This window comes from Notamacropus eugenii, chromosome 1, assembly GCF_028372415.1.
Source record: "Notamacropus eugenii isolate mMacEug1 chromosome 1, mMacEug1.pri_v2, whole genome shotgun sequence".
Taxonomy (NCBI): Eukaryota; Metazoa; Chordata; class Mammalia; order Diprotodontia; family Macropodidae; genus Notamacropus; species Notamacropus eugenii.
In genome coordinates, this window is record NC_092872.1 from 40,963,817 (window position 1) to 40,983,510 (window position 19,694).

At 37.7% G+C, this 19,694-nt stretch overlaps 1 protein-coding gene across 2 annotated transcripts in view; it reads left to right on the plus strand.

The window, feature by feature from the left end:
• GLIS3 (GLIS family zinc finger 3) overlaps positions 1-19,694 on the plus strand; it is a 592,145-nt gene that overhangs the window by 564,037 nt on the left and 8,414 nt on the right. The gene's annotated exons all lie outside the window — the stretch shown is intronic.

Genomic DNA, 19,694 nt, shown 5'->3' on the forward strand with positions numbered 1-19,694 from the left:
CCAATCACTGGATGTTTGCTTCTTTCTTGGTTGACTCTGATTCTCCTTCCCCCACTTCTAGCCCCATCCCCTCACTTGGTTTTATGGTCACTGGAATTTTGTGCACAGACCATTATACTTAATCTCAGGTCACATAAAATCCACTGAAATTGAACACACAGAGAACATATATTCTTGCATTTAGGAACAGAGCATTTTAAGGGCTGTCCTCCCCCCAACAGGATTAGGAAGATTATCTGGATAATTCAAAGGACAGGAAACTCCCTACACCTACATAAAATCATTGCATATAACTGTAATTAATTAATAAAAGCTTTTATTGAGGGCCGTGTTCTGGACACAATATTAGTTATTGGAGATACAAAGAAAAAAATCTCTGTTCTCAAAGCTTATGTTGTGCTAGGGTGGAGGGAGAAACAAGTTAACCAGGGGGACTTTCCTAGCAGGTAAGGGGATCTGGAATGTAGGAGTTGGCTTTCTTGCTGAACTTTGAAAAAAGCTGGGAATTCTAAGAGATAGAAGTGAGTGCATCCAGAGGAGTACATTCCAGACATGAAGGACAGATGGCATGTACCAAAGTATGCATATGGCTATCACAGTATCATAGATCTGAAGTTGAAAGGGACCTTAAACATCAACTAGTCAAGCTACCTCATTTTACAGATAAGGGGGCTGAGATTCAGAGAGAGTACATGATTTGCCCCAAGCACAGTAAGGGGAACAGCTAGAATTTCAACTCTGGTCCTGAGATGTTTAGCCCTTTAAATTCAATACTCTCTCCCCTGCACCATAAAATATCATGTATGAGAAATAGTAAGTAGATTGGTTTGGCTAGAACATAGAATGTTTGAAGGGGATTAAAATGTAATAATACTGAAAAGGCATGATGGAACCAAAGACTTTGAACATCTAAGAAGTTTGTATTGGAGCCTAGAGGCAAGAGAGAACCACTGGAGCTTTGAAGCTGGGAGTAACATGGTCAGGACTATGTGCGTTGTGTGTTATGTGTGTATGTGTATGTGTGTATGTGTGTGTGTGTGTGTGTGTGTGTGTGTGTGTGATTGGAGGGGGCAAAACTGGAAATGAAAAAAGCAGACTACAGGCCATTGTTGTGTTTTGTCCTTCATTTTCAAAGAGGACCATAACATCAAACTGATAACATGACTGGCAGTTGACTTTGATTTGAGTGAGAGAGGGTTGTGCAAAGTCACCAGCCTCACTTTCTCCTCCTGGGCCTAGTGACCAGATCCTCCTGGATCTAGTGACCAGATATTCATCAGGATGACTGGAGATGGCCCAGGATGCAATGGGAGACCCAGGCCCTTTCAGGCTAAGGTCGTATCACATTCTCACTTTGAGTGAGATACACCCATTCAATGAATAGGCTTCTTTAAGTTACTCAAGGGATGAGTTTGAACCAGCTGCGGGCGGGGGTCCTCACCTGGCCCAGCTTGCACCACATGCTGACCCCACCATTGGCCACCTAGTCAGACAGGATGAAGTAGAGCTTGTCGGGAGTAAGGCACAGCATGCACATCTTGGTCATCTTGGAGATGGTGTTGCTGAATATTTCAAGAGAAAGACAATAAGGGCCTGAACTAAGTTGATTGTGCTGTGAGTGGACAGAAAGCTGTGGATGAGAATGATAGTGTGGTGGTCAGATCAATAAAACTTGGAGGACAAGAGGAAGGAGGAAAAAGCAGAAGATAACTCTTGAGGTCACAAACCTGGGCGACTGGAAAGATGGCAGAAATAGTAAGGTTAGGAAAGGGGTAAGTTTGGGCTGCAAGATGAGTTCTGTTTTGGACTTGCATACAAAAATCAAAACTTGTATCTGAAGTGTGCATAGTCCTGGAGAAAGTGTTTTTATGAAAGAGATGGACTACTAAATTATCCAATTAATTGCTTTTGTATTCTCCTCTGTTTTGTATGTGTCAACATAGCCATAGTAAAAGCACCCATGTTTCTGTCTCCCACAATAATGTGTCTCTCCTTCTTCACACTCTGATGTTACTGTCACTTGTCTGCACCTTGAGGAATGGGATGTATCTCATTCATCTTTACATTTCCAGGGTCCTGCTTACTATAGGTTTAATAAAAAATTACTTGGCCAAAAAGCATTTATTAAATGCCTACTATGTACAAAATATTATATGAAGGGAGATAGAAAATTAGATGACTCAGATGTTAATTGTCCTTTTCTTTGATGCTTATGTATAGATGTGGGGAGAGAGCCTAAGGTTCAGAGGCAAGTTGTATAGACCCAGCTCTAGTGGTTCCTGCAAAAAGGCAAGATGTCCCTGCATTTGGGTCATGAGTGTCACTTCTTCAACTGTTACTCTCCACTTTTGAATATGGTAAGATGGCTGCTCAGCCCTGGCTGTTTATTGTAGTGCAGGGGAGCTCATACAAAAAGCATCATTCCATGCAGTGATCACTTTAACAAATTTTATTGACATTCACAAGGGAAGGAGGAAAACAACTGTGATCATCTGGCAGAGTTTTAGTGTGTGGTCTCTATGCCCATAAGATCAGTGGTCAGTACCTCCGGGGAGGACAGATCCATGTTCTAGTTGAAGGCCCTGAGATCCTCAGGGCTCAACATTATAATTCACTTTAGACAAAGAACCAATGTTAGACCAATGGGAGATTGCCCTGCTTTCCATAGGACCAGTAAAATGAAGGTATTTTCTAAATCACCTAATTAGGAAATTGGAATGCAGAGCAGGGAAGCAGGAATGAAGAATAGAAAGGCAGGAAAACTAACTCTAACAGTACTATTCTAACAAGAATATGAAATGGGAGGCTGGGCCCGTATCAGTCAAATCATGTTTCAGGAACTCACATTTGAGTTGAGGCAAAATTTCCTCATGTGGCATCTGGGCTTTAGGCTTCCATACCAGGGAGAGAAGAAAAAGGAAGGCACATTAAGAGGGAAGGAGGGTGTTAGAGATTGGGGAGTCATAAGGATGCAGCCATTAGGTCCCTGGACATGGGCATGGACACTGACTGGGGACCCTCATGGGAACCCTCTATGGTCCCACGGAACCTGGAGTTTCTCTGAGGAGGACTGATAATGACTGCTTCCTTTGGGACCTTTTAGTCTACTCCTGGTGACTTGGTATTCTCTCAGTCATTAAACAGTTATTAAGGACCCTTTATGTGCCAGCCAATGTGCTAAATGCTATGGATACAAAAAAAGGGAAAAGCCAGTCTCTGTCCTCAGAGTTCACAGTCTAATGGGGAAACTGATATTGCCAATAAATACGTATAAATAATCTATGTACAATGTAAATAGGAAATAATCCACAGAGGCTGAGGCAGCTAGGTGATTTGGTGGTTTGGTGTAAAATTGACAGAGTTGGTCAACAGATGGGATATGGAGATAGGGTGGGGGGTCAATGAGAGAGGGAGCAGTGAGAGATAGTGAAGAGTCAAGTATGTGACATTGTAAGCCTAGAGGACTTACTGGGAAGATTGTGGTCCTCTTGACAGTAAAAGAAAAATTTAGAAAGGGGTAGGGTTTGTGATGGGGGAAGGGGGATTAAGTAGCCTCTTTCCCTTCATTATCATCTAGCTACCAAATGACCAAGTCAAAATTTGAAACTCAGGTTTTCTCTCCAAGATCAGTGATCCTTCCATGATATTACCCTGTTTTCCCACATATTGCATGACATACAAGTTAGTCAGAAAATGGAACTCCAACCCTTTTGTAGAGGTCAAGTGAATGATAAGTTCAGCTTTGGACATGTTGAGTTTTAAATGTTTGCCCAGCATCCGGTTTGAGATGATTGAAGGGAAGTTGGAAAAGTGAGTCTGGAAGTCAGCAGAGAGATTAGGCCAGAATAAGGAGATCTGAATCGAGATGATAACTGAATCTACAGGAGCTAATGAGATCCCCAAGTAAAGTAGAATGGAGGGCGAATAGACTGAGCCCTGTGACTTCTAAGGGGTAGGCAGTTGGCAAATGTGCCCCTGATTTCAATCAATTTCCATTCTGGCAAGGTGATGACAAAAACTCAGATAATTGTGTCATTTTGTTATTGTTATGGTCAATTATGCTAATAATTTTTTTTTTTAACTATTGAATCAGCCCTGCTTTGCTGATATGAATTCCACCTGGTCATAGTGTATGTCTTTGTGATGCATTATTGTAATCTCCTCACTAGTGCTTATAATTTTTGAGACAGACTCTTCTTGCCGATCTCCTAATTTGTCTTAGGATGGAAAGTTGTTTGGAGGGGAATGGGGAGAGCTCAGTGAGTTCCTGCTCCTACTCTTCCAACTTGGTTCCACCTCTCCAGATAATGAATTAAATGTGATTTTTTTCTCTCATGTTCTTCCTGGATTTAGTTTCAGAGCCTTTACTTGACACCCCAAAGCACTGGGTCAGAGCAGATTTACATTATGTATCATTTTAGGCTAACTGCATAATTTCCTCCATGACTCAGTTTCTTCCTCTTAAAAATAATGACAGAATCTCCAAGTTGGGATGGATCTCTCAGGCCATCTGGCCCAATCTCTGCCTTAGTAAAACTCCCCAGCAACTGCTTATCCAGCCTTTACCTGAAGAACTCCAGGAAGAGGGAAGCCATTGCCTTCCAAGATCTCTTATTCTCCTTTTGAGCCCCTCCAGTGGTTAGGAAGTTAACTTTGCAAGGTACCCTTAAGAAGAGGCGCCCACCGGAGCAAGTTTTCCACTCTTCCTTTTAATTTATCCATAAGATACTTTCTAGAATAATTTTTCTTAATAATTGAATGAAATGCTTCATATCTGTCAAAATTTCATGAAAATAAAGATGTAATTTTGTTTCCATTCTGCTTTATGGGCCCCTGGTTAAGAACCATTAGAACAGAAGATTTCAAAAGTCTCTTCCAGCTCTGGGGCCTAGTTCCCATGATGCTCTATAATAGATTTTTCTGAAATTCCTTTCCCCAGTCAAAGCCACTGGAACAAGGCCTAGGACAGAAACATTTGTATATAACAACAGGAGGATTTACAATAATACTGAGCTTGTCATGAGAAAACTCAAAGTTCATACATATATACATATCTATACATATAGACATGGTTATCATATATACGTATATATATACACACACATATATACACATACGGATTTTTCCCATTCTACTGTATAGATATAGATATAGATACACACACACACACACACACACACACAGACACACACATATATATATATATATATACGTATAGAGACTTACTTTAAAATGTATATTCATCGGGTCATTCTGCAGGTTGAATTTTTCTCTTCTTGCAGAAGTATGTTATCACAATTTAAGTCCACATAAATAATCTGCCTATGTATGTGTATTTATTCACTTAGAGATATATAATAGGAAAAGTGATTGAAGTCAAAACGTTGTAGTTAGAAAATTTAGCTTTGATTCCAACTCTGCCTCTTACTAGGTGTTTAACCCTGGACTAGCCCCTTCTATTCCTAGGCCCAAGTTTGATTGTCTGTAAAATGGGTATAAGATATGTTATAGGGGTATGGTAAGTTGAAGGTATTTTAAGTCCTAAAACCCTGTGGAAATATTCTTTCTATTATTAATAGCCAGAACACATTGGATTAATTATCTCCATTTTGAATATTCATAACTTGGAATTTTTAAGTTGTCAACAACTATATTTTTTCTTTGGTCTTTCAAATAAAAATCAAATCCATCTATTATAATTTTAGTTCATCTGCTATGTCTCCCTTTAAATAAAGATCTGGGAACTAGGAGAGGATACTTATGGATTTACATGACGTACTGGAAAGAACACTGGAGCTGGAGTCAGAAGACTCGGAATCCATTGCTCAGACACTATCAGTGTGATCCCAGAGGTCTCTTCCAGCTCAGAATTCTAGGTCTGGATGATCCTGTTGTCTGTCTTAAATGATCCAAGAATAATAGGTGTAGCAGTGGGAAAAACAGGCTTGCAATCTGAAAATTTGGAGCAAGTTCATATGTATAGATGATATAGGTTTTCTTTTAAGTACCTTGATTTCAATCTATTTATAGACACACACACGTATATGTATATATATATAGCATGGCTTGTTCAGTTGTTTGCGTTGCAGTGATGATCAAACGAGATCATGCAGAGCACTTTGCCAGCCTTAAAGTCCTATATCTACATGAGTAACTATAAATATGACCCATACAAATAAACATGTATGTGTGTATGTATATGTATCGTGTATTCATGTGTATATATGTATGTGTGCATGTATATATGTGTGCATATATATATATGTCTATATATGATGTGTGTGATACTTTAAAAAAAGCCACCAAGATCATAGATTCCAGGTTAAGAACCAGTGGATTAGAAAAAAAAATGATCTCAGAGCCTTCTTCCAGCTCTAAATATGATCCTATTACTAGATTACAATGAAGTGAAGGGGCCCAAATGGAGGAGAGTGGGGCAGTGTTCCCAGTATGTGTCCAACAGCTCTGAGCCAACTGGCTCTGAAGGCTAGAGATGGAAAAAGGAGACAGTGATGCTCTCCCTGGCCACCTTCCCTATGCTGTGAACCATGCAGGACCCAGCCCAGTGTCCTTTGGGAAAAGCCAACTCAAGGTGCTCTTGGGAATCTTAATTGGGCTTATTAGAATTTAAAAGTCTATTGTTTTCCCAATTGAACTCAGAGTTGCTTAAATGTCAGTTGTAAATAGCTCAAGTGTTTTGCAAGCTGGTTCAATTCTGGGGGAAAAAAATCTGTCTTCTAACTACACAAGCCTGTGAGCCATTCTCACAATTTCCACATTTATGGACTCAGACAAGAGGTATTTTCAGTTTTTAGCAGACAAGAAGCCCTACCTCAACTGAGGACCAGTATGATGAGGCTGTCCAGGCAAAGGAGCTCCCTTAAAAAATGCTTTTAGGTCAGGAATACTTTCATTTTCAAGGCCAGTCACATTTTTCTTTTGAATTAATGAAAAATCATTTACTAATGCTCACTACTTCACAGGCGCTGGGGACATAAATACATTGAACACCTTTCTGTATAGAAGACAGAATATGAGTTCCATAATGGCCCTTGATGGAAGAGATGGCCTCAATTTTGTTTTTAAATTCTAGCTTTAGCACAATGCCAGGCTTATAGTAGCACTTAAATACTTTCTAATTCAAAAGTACAGTGATTCTTTATCAGACTAGAAAATATAATTGACTTAAAATTTTAGGGCTGAATAGGACAGTAGATGAAATCTAGTCCAGGGTATATTAACCTATCTTGAGTCAGGGGACGCCATTTTCAGTCCTTGTGAAGCCTTTGGATCCCCTTCTCAGAATAATGTTTTGGAATACACGAATTATATGTGTATGTATATGTACATATACAGATATATGTGTCTGTATACACATATATATGTATGTATACACACATATATATGTATATATGTGTGTATATATATACAGATATATGTGTCTGTATACACATATATATGTATGTATACACACATATATACATATATAATTGCATTTCAATTAAATTAATTTTATATATATGTAATTATCAAAATACTTTTAAATCTAGTTCCCAATCCCCTGGTTAAGAACCTACTCCTAAAAGTCCTATGGGTAGAGCACTGGATCTGAAAGGACAGGGTTCAAATCTAGGTTCTGCCCCTAGCACTAGTTGGGTGACCATGAACAAGTCATATCACTACTCTGGGTCTCAGTTTCCTTATCTGTCACAGGAGGGGGTGGGACTAGAGGACTCCTAAAGGTCCCTTCTAAATAGTACCCTTCTATTATTCAAAGTTTCTCAGCAAATGGTCTCTTTTTTTTCAGTTCTCAGCTGGGAGGGGGGGACAATGGAGGATGTGAGGAAGGATGAAAAGGTTTGAAAGAATTGCTGTGGAGGGTTAAATAGTGAATTGATAACAGAGGGGTAGAAGTAAGGCTTCACATCAATGAGGGCCCAGTTGAGGTTCTGTAACATAAACTTGTAATGGCTGCAATCAAACAGTTGCATGATTTTCTACACCCTTGTTCAACAACACATGAGTAGAGTGGATGGTGGGCTAAAACTTGACAGGGTACAATTGGTGATATGACAAGGAGACCAGGAATTCTACTAGTGTAGAATCAAACTGGTTTACCAAGAGGTCAAGTTGGGAAAAGGGAAAAAAGAGTGGTTAGTGAAGGCATGATGACCTGGCCTGACCTGGATAGAGGTGAGGGGATATTTGGAAAGTCAATAGATTGTGATCAGTTAAGGGAATTTCAAAGTTCCTGATCATGGAGATGGTACATTTGTAGATGATGGCGAGATCAAAGGTCACCATCTTTGTATGTGGCCAAAGTGGTGTAGAGGAGTGGGTTGATGAAGCAGGAGGTGAGTGTGTTTGGGGAATTAACAATATGAATGTTGAAGTGCCCTCGTAAAAGAACAGGAGTTGGGAAGGAGAGTAAGATTGTGAGTAAGATACTGAAATCGTTGAGGAAGAAAGAGCAATGTTCTGGAGATCTATCATCAACAACTACCAGGATTTTGATTGGGTAGAACATGTGAATTGTATGAACCTCAAAGGAGGAGAGAGGTTTCTGAGTGAAGGTGACAGGGGAGAACCTGCAAGTGGCTGTGGGTAAGCAAGGAATATTCTAACTCCTCAACCTCACTCAGTTGTGTGAGTCAAGTCAAGATAAATGAGGGAAAGTGCAACCAGTGTTAGAAAAGGTAGCCAGGTTTCACTGATAACCCCAAGATGGAAGAAGGGGGAAAGAAAAGATTTAAGATAAAAGTAAACGTTCTCTGGAGTGTGCATTAAATAAAACACAATAAAAGGGTATATGTGTTGAGGAAGTTGGGGAATGGGGTGAGAATGATGACCTATAGGAGTTCAGAAACTCTGGGAGGTGTAGGGTATGATCAGGTTAAGGAGGTGGTGGTGGTTTGCCTTACCTGGCACATGGTGTTTTGCTGCTTTAGCTAGGCTGACTAGCCAGTCCTCTGTGTGTGTGTATGTGTGTGTGTGTGAGTGTGTGTATGTGTGTGTGTGTGTATGTGAGAGAGAGAGAGAGAGAAAGAGAGAGAGAGAGAGAGAGAGAGAGAGAGAGAGAGAGAGAGAGCTGATTTTCAAGAATTATCATATGTCAGGAATGATCAGGAAAATAATGGACCAAAAAAATTGACCAACTCCGAATCTGAATACTGGCTTTGATATAATCCAATTGGATTTGAAGTTGGAATACCTGAAAACAACATCAAGACTGCCTAAAAAGCATCAGTAAGGGGGCAGCCCATTCCACCTTTGCATATTTCTAAGTGCTAGCAGATTATTCCTTCAACTTCCTAGTTCTCCCCACTGGTATCAAGCACATCTAGTCCCTCTTCCATATACTAGCTCTTCACATATTTAAAGATAGCTATAATGTCTCAACTGAATCTTCTCTTTTCCAAACCTCCTCAGTTCCTTCAATGAGTCCTCATGTTAGGTGATCACAAAACCCTTGGCATCCTAGCCACTCTCCTCTGGACATGTTCTAGGTTATTGACATTATTCCTAAATTGTGCTGCCCAGTACTAAATGCAATATACTTGATGGAGACTAAGCAATGCAGCACACAAATGGAAGATTGCCTCTTTTTGGACCTTGTGCCTTTCAATGTAAACTTATAATGTCATTAGTTCATCTAGGAACCACATCCCACCAGGCACAGCATAATATGATATTGCAGACCACTGAAACACCAAGATCTCTTTTTCATGGCCGTTGTCTTTCTAACTATGCTTTTCCCATCTTGTATTTGTGAAGTTGATTTTTTGAACCCAAGTAGAAGACTTTACACTTGTTCCTTATAAATGTAATTTTATTAGATTAGGCCCAATATTGTGACCTTTTGGGATCCTAAGTCTGGCATCCAACATGCTAGGTATGCATCTATGTTTGTGTCATTAATAAATAAGACTCCTTTAAAGTTGAAGCTGACCTATTCATAACTATTCTGCAGATCTAGCCATTCAGATCCATTTTATCTGTATTATTATCTAGCCACCTTTTAACAAGAATAACATGAGAGACTCTAGGAAATGATTTGCTGGAAATCTAGGTAAATATTTATCTACACCATTCTTCTGATCTACCAGTCCAGTTAACCTGTCAAAAAATAAAATGAGGTTAGTCTGACATGACCTGTTCTTGCTAACACCATACTGACTTTGAGATCACCACTTCTGGTCTTAACAAACATTCCTTTAATAATACAATGCAGCATTCTGCCAGGAATTAAGGCCAAGGTCACTAGCCATTAGCTTTCAGGGTCTGTTCCTTTCTCTTTTGTGAAAATTAAGACAGGATCTATAGTTCTCCAGTCCTCTAGCACCTCTCCCTTCCCAATGACCTTTCAAAGATCATTGACAATAATTCAGTAATTAGATCTGCTGGTTTCTCTAGTGCCCTATCAGGAAGTTTGACAGGGTTCAGCAACTTGAACTCATTAAGAAAATACCCCCATTCTTTCTTTACTTTTCTTGGGTGTTGACTCTGTGTTTTAGCCACTTTGACTCAGTTCTTTCAGGTCAAAGGTCTTCCTTCTGTGCAGAGAAATAGAAACAAAAGACTTGATTAGTCCTGTCTTCTCTGTGTTATCAGTTTTCATTATCCCTTCCTTCACTCCCCTCTTAATACAACTGTCACAAAAATCACAGAATTTTAGAGTTGAGAAGGACCTCAACCAGCATCTAAACCAACATGAACAAGGAAACGAATTGTCACTGAAATCTATGCCCAGTGAATTGGCATCTGGCCTCACCTGAAGGCCTTCAAGGGATTGGGGGAAGCCATCTCCTCCCAGGACAGTCTATTCTACTCATGAGTAACTCTGATGGTTAGGAAATTTACCCCACAAGCTAGCCTAAACTTGCTTCTCTTGGTAGTATCTATATGTTGCTCCTAGCTCTGCCCACTGGGTAAAACATGACATCCAGATACTTGAAGATACCTATTGTAACTCATTATATACTCCAAGCTAAATAGCTCCCCCTAAAATGAGAAGGTATTCTGTTTCTCTGGATTTTGGTTGAAGACTTGGGTTCAAATCCCATCTCAAACACTTACTAGCTATGTGACACTAAGCAGATCCTTAAGTGCCTTCAATTACTCATCTGTAAAAGGAGAGAGTTGGACTCAGTGGCTTATAGGTCCCTTCCAGTTCTAAATATATGATCTTGTGTTCTGATCCTCATATGACATGGACTCAAGGCCCTTCCCCATTCAGTTGACCTCCTCTAGATCTCCAACTTAGCAAAAATTCTTCCTAAAATATGGTATCTAGTACTGAAAACATTATTTTAGATGTGGTCTGACCAGGACAGAATACAGAGGGACTAGCATCTCTTTGTTGGTGGAAGCCATACTTCTCTTAATGGAGTCTAAGATTATATTAATGTTTTAGCTGCTACATCATATTACTTTCTCATCTGGAGCTTACATTCTACCAAGAGCCCCAGATCCTTTTTTTCAAACATCTACCATCTAACCGCATGTTCTTCATCTTCTACTTGGGAATTTAATTTTTGTTCTTATTGTTCACCTTTATAAATTCATCCCAATGTCAAGGCCTTTTTGGAGTCCTGTCTCTACCATCTGATGTTTTTAATTGTCCCTCCAAGCTCTCTGTCCTCAGAAGTTTTGATGAGCATGTCATACAGCTTAGGGCCAAGCACAGATCCTTGGGGCATTCCACTAGAGACAAGATGGAATTGAATCACAGCTTCTCTTTGAGTCCAGCCATTCAAATAATTCTGAATTCTTCCAAATCTCTTACCATCTGGTCTGTGTCTATCTTTTCCGCAAGAATAATATGCATGACATATTTTGTCAGAGAGCTTGCCAAAATCTAGGTAAATACATCCAACATCTTTCTCCTGATCTATCAAGTGAATAACCTTGTTGAAAAGGAAAGTTAATCTGATATGACCTATTGAGGAAGTTATGTTAGTTCTTTCTCACTACTTCTTCTACTAGACATTCTCTATCCATTTTTGTAATGACTCATTCTTATACTCTTCCAAAAATCAAAATCAAATTCACAGGCAAATTGTGTTCTCTTTTTTTTAGGTAGGTCCAAAATTTGACCTTCTTTAGTCTTTCCCTTTTCCATAATCTTTCAGATGTCACTAATCAGGGTTTAACAATTATATTGAGCATTTTTTTTTAGTTCCCTGAGGATATAGTACATTTGCCCCAGGTGATGACTTTATCAAGTATAAGTAGGTACTGTTTTAATATCTCCTTGATTTTCTCAACAATCCATTATCCATCAGCCATTTCAGTTCTATTTGTTTCCAGTTCCAGAGTAGTTCTCCTTAGTAAAGAAAAGCAAAGTAAAATATGATTTGAGCCACTCTACTTCTCTGTGCAGGTAGTTGTCATCATCCCATCCACCCCAAGCTGTGCTCCTTTTTTGATCTTCCTCTTTCTCCTAACAAAGAAACACAGTAAAACCCCCTTTTTGGTGACCTTAGGACTTGGTTCAACTTTCCCAAATAATAGGCGCAATTTTTCGCAGTTGTTCAAGTCTACTACATTGGAGTTTGACTCTTAACTCTTCCTCATTCCTCATAACCATAATAATAGTAATCTATTGCCAAGTATTGCTCATTTCTACCTCCATATCTCTTGCATCCACCCCCTTCTCTCTATTCACAAGGCCACTACCTTAATAGAGGTCCTTATCACCTTGTGCCTAGACTATTGTAATAGCCTCTTAAATGTCTCCTGGCTTCCAATCCCTTTCTTCTCAAATCCATCCTCCATGAAGTTGCCATAATGATCTTTTTAAGGCACAATTGTGATCCAACATCACTCTTTTCTTCAAGAAACCCTTTGGTTTTCTGTTACTCTTAGGATGAAATATGTACTTTTCAGTTTGGCTTTTAAGGAATGACACAATCTGATCCCAACCCCCCTTTCCAACCTTATTGCATATTAATCCCCTTCATCCATTGACATTCCAAGTTTGAACCAAACTGGATTACTATTTCCCAGCTTAACATTCTAGCTTCCATTTCTGTACAATTCCTGGAGAGACACCTTTCCCAGTGTGTAGAGTTCATTTTCTCTTCTTATCCACTTCTCTGGATCTTTATCTTCCCTCAAGGCTATATCAGAGCTCATTTCCTCCACTGTGAAAACTCCATCTCAGTTGCTAATGCTCTTTCCCCTCCTCAAATTACCTTGTTTTAGATATCTGCATTCCCATTGTGCATTGCATCATCTAATAGAACATAAGTTCCTTGATAACAAGGGCTATTGGATTTTTGCCTTCATGTCCCCACTGCCTGGCACAGTGCCTTGCACATAGTAGGTACATAGAAAATGTTGTTATGAAAGGGAAAACTCTTGAGCCCAAGTTAGTAGATGAGATTTCTGGTCATTGATGAGTTGTCTAGTTATGAAAGTCGGGAAGGGTATGCTAGGAATGTTTCTTCTCATTGTTGGAGAAGGATGAGTGAAAACTGACAAAGGGGGTGGTCCCCTTCCTTTAAAGATCAGTTTCCAGTGTTGAAATTTGTTTAGAGTTTGGGTTTTCCACTTTCCCACTCTGTCACCAGGTTGCATGCACATTCACTCAATAAGCACCAAATTTTCCTTTTCGGCCTGTGTATCTGTGGCATGGCCCCAAATGCTATACTTCCTCAAGGAGCCCACAAAATTATAGTCTCTGAGGAAAAATAATTAGAATCATAAAGCTCAGAAGTACACATCCTTTCTTCTACTTGGCAAGAAAACAGCCATGCCACTAAGAAGGAATGGTTTTGCCAGCTCTGCCTCTAACCACTAACATTTACTTATTCCACTCTCTAGGCCTAGATGGTTTAACACCATTGGTAAGAAAAACAGTACCAGCCATGCCTGTGCTCAGCAGAGTGACTGGGCACAGTGTGTGGCTTATCCCAGCTGCCCCAGGACAGTTTCACTCAAATTAGCACTAGAATAACACAGCTAATACCTGTTATTTTTGTAGGTAACAGCCAATTGGTTTCTTCTTCACAACTTGAAGGCAGTCTAGTGAAGATAATTTCTTCTTTGTACATGTCTCAAAACATCATTTTAAATAAAGTTCATTTATATTCCTCTAGATACCATAATTCCATAATGGTTAATTCCTTGGGATATTGCAATTGACCAGCTGCTGCTAATAATAATAAGCATTAATATAGCTCATTAAGATCTGCAAAACACTTTGCATATGGCAACTCATTTGATTTTCACAAAAACTTTCTAAAAGCTGAGCTCTTACGTGTATGATACAATAAAAGTCATCCCAATTCCTATAAAAGTATTTGGTCACTTTTTGCTTCATTCACTTCACCTCCATTTCTACAAACATTTAGTAAATATGTAAATATTAAACAGAACAAGGACTACTGTATACTCACTTAGCTCCCTTTCCTCTACCTTCCACACATGCTCTATGATCCATTCACACCAGCTTCCCTTCTGTTCCTGTTCTGCCTCTTCATTTCTGCCTCTTGGCTTCCTTCAAATCCCAGTTAATGTCCTACCTTCTGCAGGAAGCAAGTTCTAATCTCCCCTACTTCTAGTGTCTTCTCTCCATTGATTATTTCCACCTTGTCTTGTATAGAGCTTGTTTGTACTTAGTTGTGTGTTGTCTCCCTCACTAGATTGTAAGCTCCTTGAAGGCATAAACTTGTCTTTTGCCTTTCTTTGTATCCCTATGGCTTAGCACAGTGACTGGAACATAGTACATGATTAATAAAGGCTTATTGATGGAATACCAGGCACTATACTAGACCATGGGGACATGAAGATAGCAGTAAAATGGTTCTTGCCTTCAAGAACCTTACATTATATTGGGAATTTACAATCTGCTGAAGGATGCAACATTGGATAAAGAGGGAGCAAATCCAAGGATCACTGCTGGTACATACTGACTTAGAAAACTACATGTTAACATTATTTATGTTCCATTGTACATTCTTTTATTTTGTCAGATATTTCCCAATTATATTTAATCTGGTTCAGGCCATACTGAGGAGTGTTGTAGACACCTTCAGATAATATGTTTTATCCCTTTCCTTTACTATAGCATTTGGAGGTTAAAAAAAAAGGCATTGAAGAAAATCTAGCTCAAATCTGCAATTTTACCAGTCATCAAACTGAGCCTCAAAAACATAAAGCAAGTTGCCCTAAATACATGGCTACTATATAAGCCAGAGCTCAAGTCTTGCAACTATATATGTCTGTTGCTTTTTCCACTATGCCACATAAATACATAACAGGGCCTGAGTTCAAACCCTAGTTTTCTGACTCTAAATCTCTTTATCACTGTCCATTTCTGAGTAATCTTAAAAGGGTTTTTCTTTATTCCGTTAAGCTGCCTTTATACTAATTGTTTGACCTTTGCCCTCCTTTTTAAATGTCATATGTCACTCTATGGTTCTGTTAGTCAGACCTTTATTTAATTTTAAGTTAAAAAAAGGCCTTCACCAGCAATTCTGATAAATACTGAAATCAAGATGGTGATTTTTAAAAAGTGGTCTCTGTGCTTTTTGGACAATAATAAAAAAGCCTAATGAATTGGGAAAGGGGGAGGAAGGCCACTGGTTTAACTTTTTTTTTACATTTATTATTTTTATTTTTCAACAAGCAATTTTAAAAAAAAATCATTCTATCCCTTCTTCGAACCCTCTTACCCCCATCAAGATTATGGATTACTGATCTTGGCTCTGTTTGAATTGAGGCAAGTGTTTCCCTGATGATTTGGGCAAGGCAAATACATAGACTTGAAAAATTATATGATTTCTAAGTTCTCTTCCAATCCCAGGAGTTCATAAGCTCTGGCAACATGTGCTGAAAATAAGAGGACTCAAGTAGTTATTCAGTTACTGACTGCTCTGACCACACCTTTGGCATGGACCAGTATAGTGAAAATTTCACTACTGGTTGAGGTAATTAATGCACGAATTTCACTTGAGGTGGCAGCCCCGTGACCTATTAAAGTTATTTATTTTCATGGCTCTTCATCCCCATTCCTTTTTGGAAGCAAAAATATCTGCTAAAATAGGAGAAATTTTGCAACTAAAACCTCCAATGAAATCTTTCTCTGATGCCATTTATGGTTGTCAAAATGACCCTAGGTCTTTGAAGGTTAAACCAGTAGAGTTCTGACAGCTTATATCAACATAGAGAGATTTTGTGTCAGATCCCACAGATTCAGTGATTAACTCTATTTTTCAAGTACCAACCAAACTAAATGAAAGTCATTAGATGATTTGGTTTTTTTAGCCATGGCAGTTCATGAAATCATTTACTATGGTGGAAAGTTTTGGTCTACATCAATGGATAATCCATTACGAGAGTGGTTTTGTTAAAGAATCAATAATTTCCAGAAGATGGTAAGTCTGCTTAGATTTTTATCATTTACATGATTATAGCCTGAGATTCTATTTGTCAAGTTTGCAGATGAGAAAGAGCTGTGAGTAAGTACATGATAAGAGAGTCTGGATCTAAACAAAATCATGAGAGTTCATAACATTGGGAATAGCTATTAGGTTCTCAAGACTTTTTTTCAGGCTAACCATCCCTATTCCTTCCCATCAATCCTCATAAGGCATGACCTAAAGTTCCTTCATCATCCTGTGTGGCTTCTTCTGGGCAGGTTATTAATGTCCTTCTCTAACTGATATACAGAACTGAATATACTACTCCAAGATGTGGGCTGATCAGAGCAAAGTACAAGGAGACTATCACCTCCTTATTTTTGGCCAATATGCTAATATGTCCCTAGCCTTCTTGGTTCCTATATCCCACTCATGCTGAGTTTGCAGCCCACTAAAACTCCTAGATCTTTTCCCCTATGAGCTGTTATCTAGCTATGACTTTTCCATATTGTATTTGTGAGGCTTATTTTTTCCAACTCAAATGTATACAAGGAAAGAGTGATACCTGAATCTGAAGCTCATCTTTACTGGTCAAAGGAAGGAATATATACATACACATACACATATAGAGTTGGGTATGGGAATACTTTTCAGCCAGCAAAGAAACAGAAGAATAAAAGGAAAGTTATATTAAATGAGGGACTATTCAGGAGCAAAACAAACTCTTAATGATGATGGGATAGGAAAAAAAGAGCTGGAAAAAATAAGAGATGAAAAGGGAGAGAAATACACATACAATTAGCTATCAGGATTGTGAATGGGATGAACTCATCCATAAAACAAAATTGGCAGATAGGATGGATTTGAAACCAGAATGCAACAATATACTTTTAAAATAACTTGAAATGAAAAGATTGAATTAAAAGAAAGAGCTGGAATAGAATGTATTGTGTTTCATCTGAAATTAAAAAAAAAAAAAGGCCATGGTAGCCATCATGATCTAAGAGAAAACAACATCAGAAATAAATCTAACTCAAAGCAATAAATAAGGAAACTACGTTTTACTACAGGGTACCATAGGAAGAATTACTCTCAATACTAAATATATATGTACCAAATGATATAGCATCTAAATTCTTCAAGGTAAAGATAAATGAGTTTTTGGGAGAAATAAACAGTGCAACAGTAATAGTGGGAACCTCAATTTGCCCCTCTAAAACCTAGAAAAATTAAAACGAAAGAACTTGAATAGAATTTTGGAAAGATATGATGAGCATCAGGAAAATAGATCTGTTTTGAATGCATGATGCCTTTACAAGAATTGACCATGTGTTAGGGCATGGAAACTCACAAATACAGAAAAACACAAATACCAAATGCATATTTTACTGACCAACCTCAATGCAGTAACAATTATATATTCAACAAATAGCCTTTGAAACAATGGTTAAAAACCAATTAGAAATGAAATAACTTAATGCTGAAGAATGGGTGGGTCAAAAATTATAGGAAAATTTAATAATTTCACTAAAATGACAACAACAATAACACAGCATATCAACAATTTGGGGATGCAGCCAAAGCAGTACTTAAGGAAAAACGTGCTTTCATCAATAAAAGAAAGAATAGAATGATGAACTGGATATTCAACTAAAATGACTAGAAAACCAACAAATTAAAAAAACTCAATTAAGTACCAATGTGGAAATCCTAAAAATCAAAGGAGAGATTAATGAAATGGAAAGAAAAAATTGAGTTAATAAATAAAACTAGGATCTGTTTTTTAAAAAGACACATAGAATAGATAAGCCACCAGCTAACTTAATTTAAAAAGAAAAAAAATTCATTATCAAAAATGAAAAGGACGAGTTCATTACCAATGAAGAAATACAGCAATTATTATGTACTATTTTGCCCAACTATATGACAATAAAACTGACATGAAATGAACGAATGTTTACGAATATCCAAATTGTTCAGATGAATAGAACAGGAAGTAAAGTACTTAAATAACTCCATAGGAGAAAAAGAAATTGAGCAAGCCAGAAATGAATTCCAAAAGAAAAACTTACCAGGACCAGATGGATTTACAAGTTAATTCTACCAAACATTTAAAGAACAATTAATTCCAATAATAAACTCTTTGGGAAAAAAAATAAAGGAATCCTACCAAATCCTACATCATTTGATACAGAAATTGCACTTAGCATCAAAATCTAAGTATAACAATAAAAAAAAAGAAAGGAATAAGCATGGGCAAAGAGGAAATAAAATTATCACTTTATATAAATGATATTTTATGAATAAATAAATGATAAGATGGTTTACTTAGAGAACTCAAGAAAGTCAAATAAAAAACTAATTAAAACAACTTTAGTGAAGGTGAAGAATATTAAAAAAAACACAAATTATCTATATTTCTGTATGTTAACAACAAAGTCCAGAAGGATTGATAAAAAGAGAACTTCCATTTAAAATAACTACAGACAAAATAAAGTACTTGGGAATCTACCTTTGCCAAGATACACACAGCAACTATATGAACACATTCACAAAATGCTGTTTACACAAATACTAATCTAAATAAATGGAGAAGTATTACTTATTCATGGATAGGGTAAGCCAATATAACAAAAATTACATTTTGTAAATTAAATTACCTATTACCAAACTACTAAAACATACCTTTATAGATCTAGAAAGAATAGTAACAGCATCTGGAGTAATAAAAGATCAAAACTATAAAGTGAATTAATGAAAAAAAGGCAAAAAGGAAAGGAGATTAAGAGCAAATTATACTACAAAGACATAATCATGAAACAATTTATTCCTGGGTAAGAAACAGGGTGATCAGTGAAGTTAATCAAAGAAACAAAATAAAAAAGCAAACAAGTATAGTACCCTAGTGTTTAGTAAAATCCCCAAGTTCCAGTTGTTGAGGCAAGAACTCACTTTATTCAACAAAAACTGTTGGGGACATTGGAGACTAATCTAGCAGAAAGAAGGTATAAACAACATTTTATGACATATACAAATGTACTCTCCAAATGGACACATAATTTAAACATAAAGGGTGACATAAATAAAATTAGAGGAGCATAAAAGAAATTAGCTGTCAAATTTATAGATGTGGAAGTTTATGATCAAGTAAGAGTTAAAGAGGTACAAAGGAGGTAAAATGGAAAATTTTTATTAAAATCCAAAAGTTTATGCACAAACAAAATCAATACAGCTAACATTTAGAAGAGAAGCAGGAAATTGGGAGGAAAAAATCTTTGCAGCAAGTTTCTCAAATAAAGATCTTATTTATAAGTTCTACAGAGAACT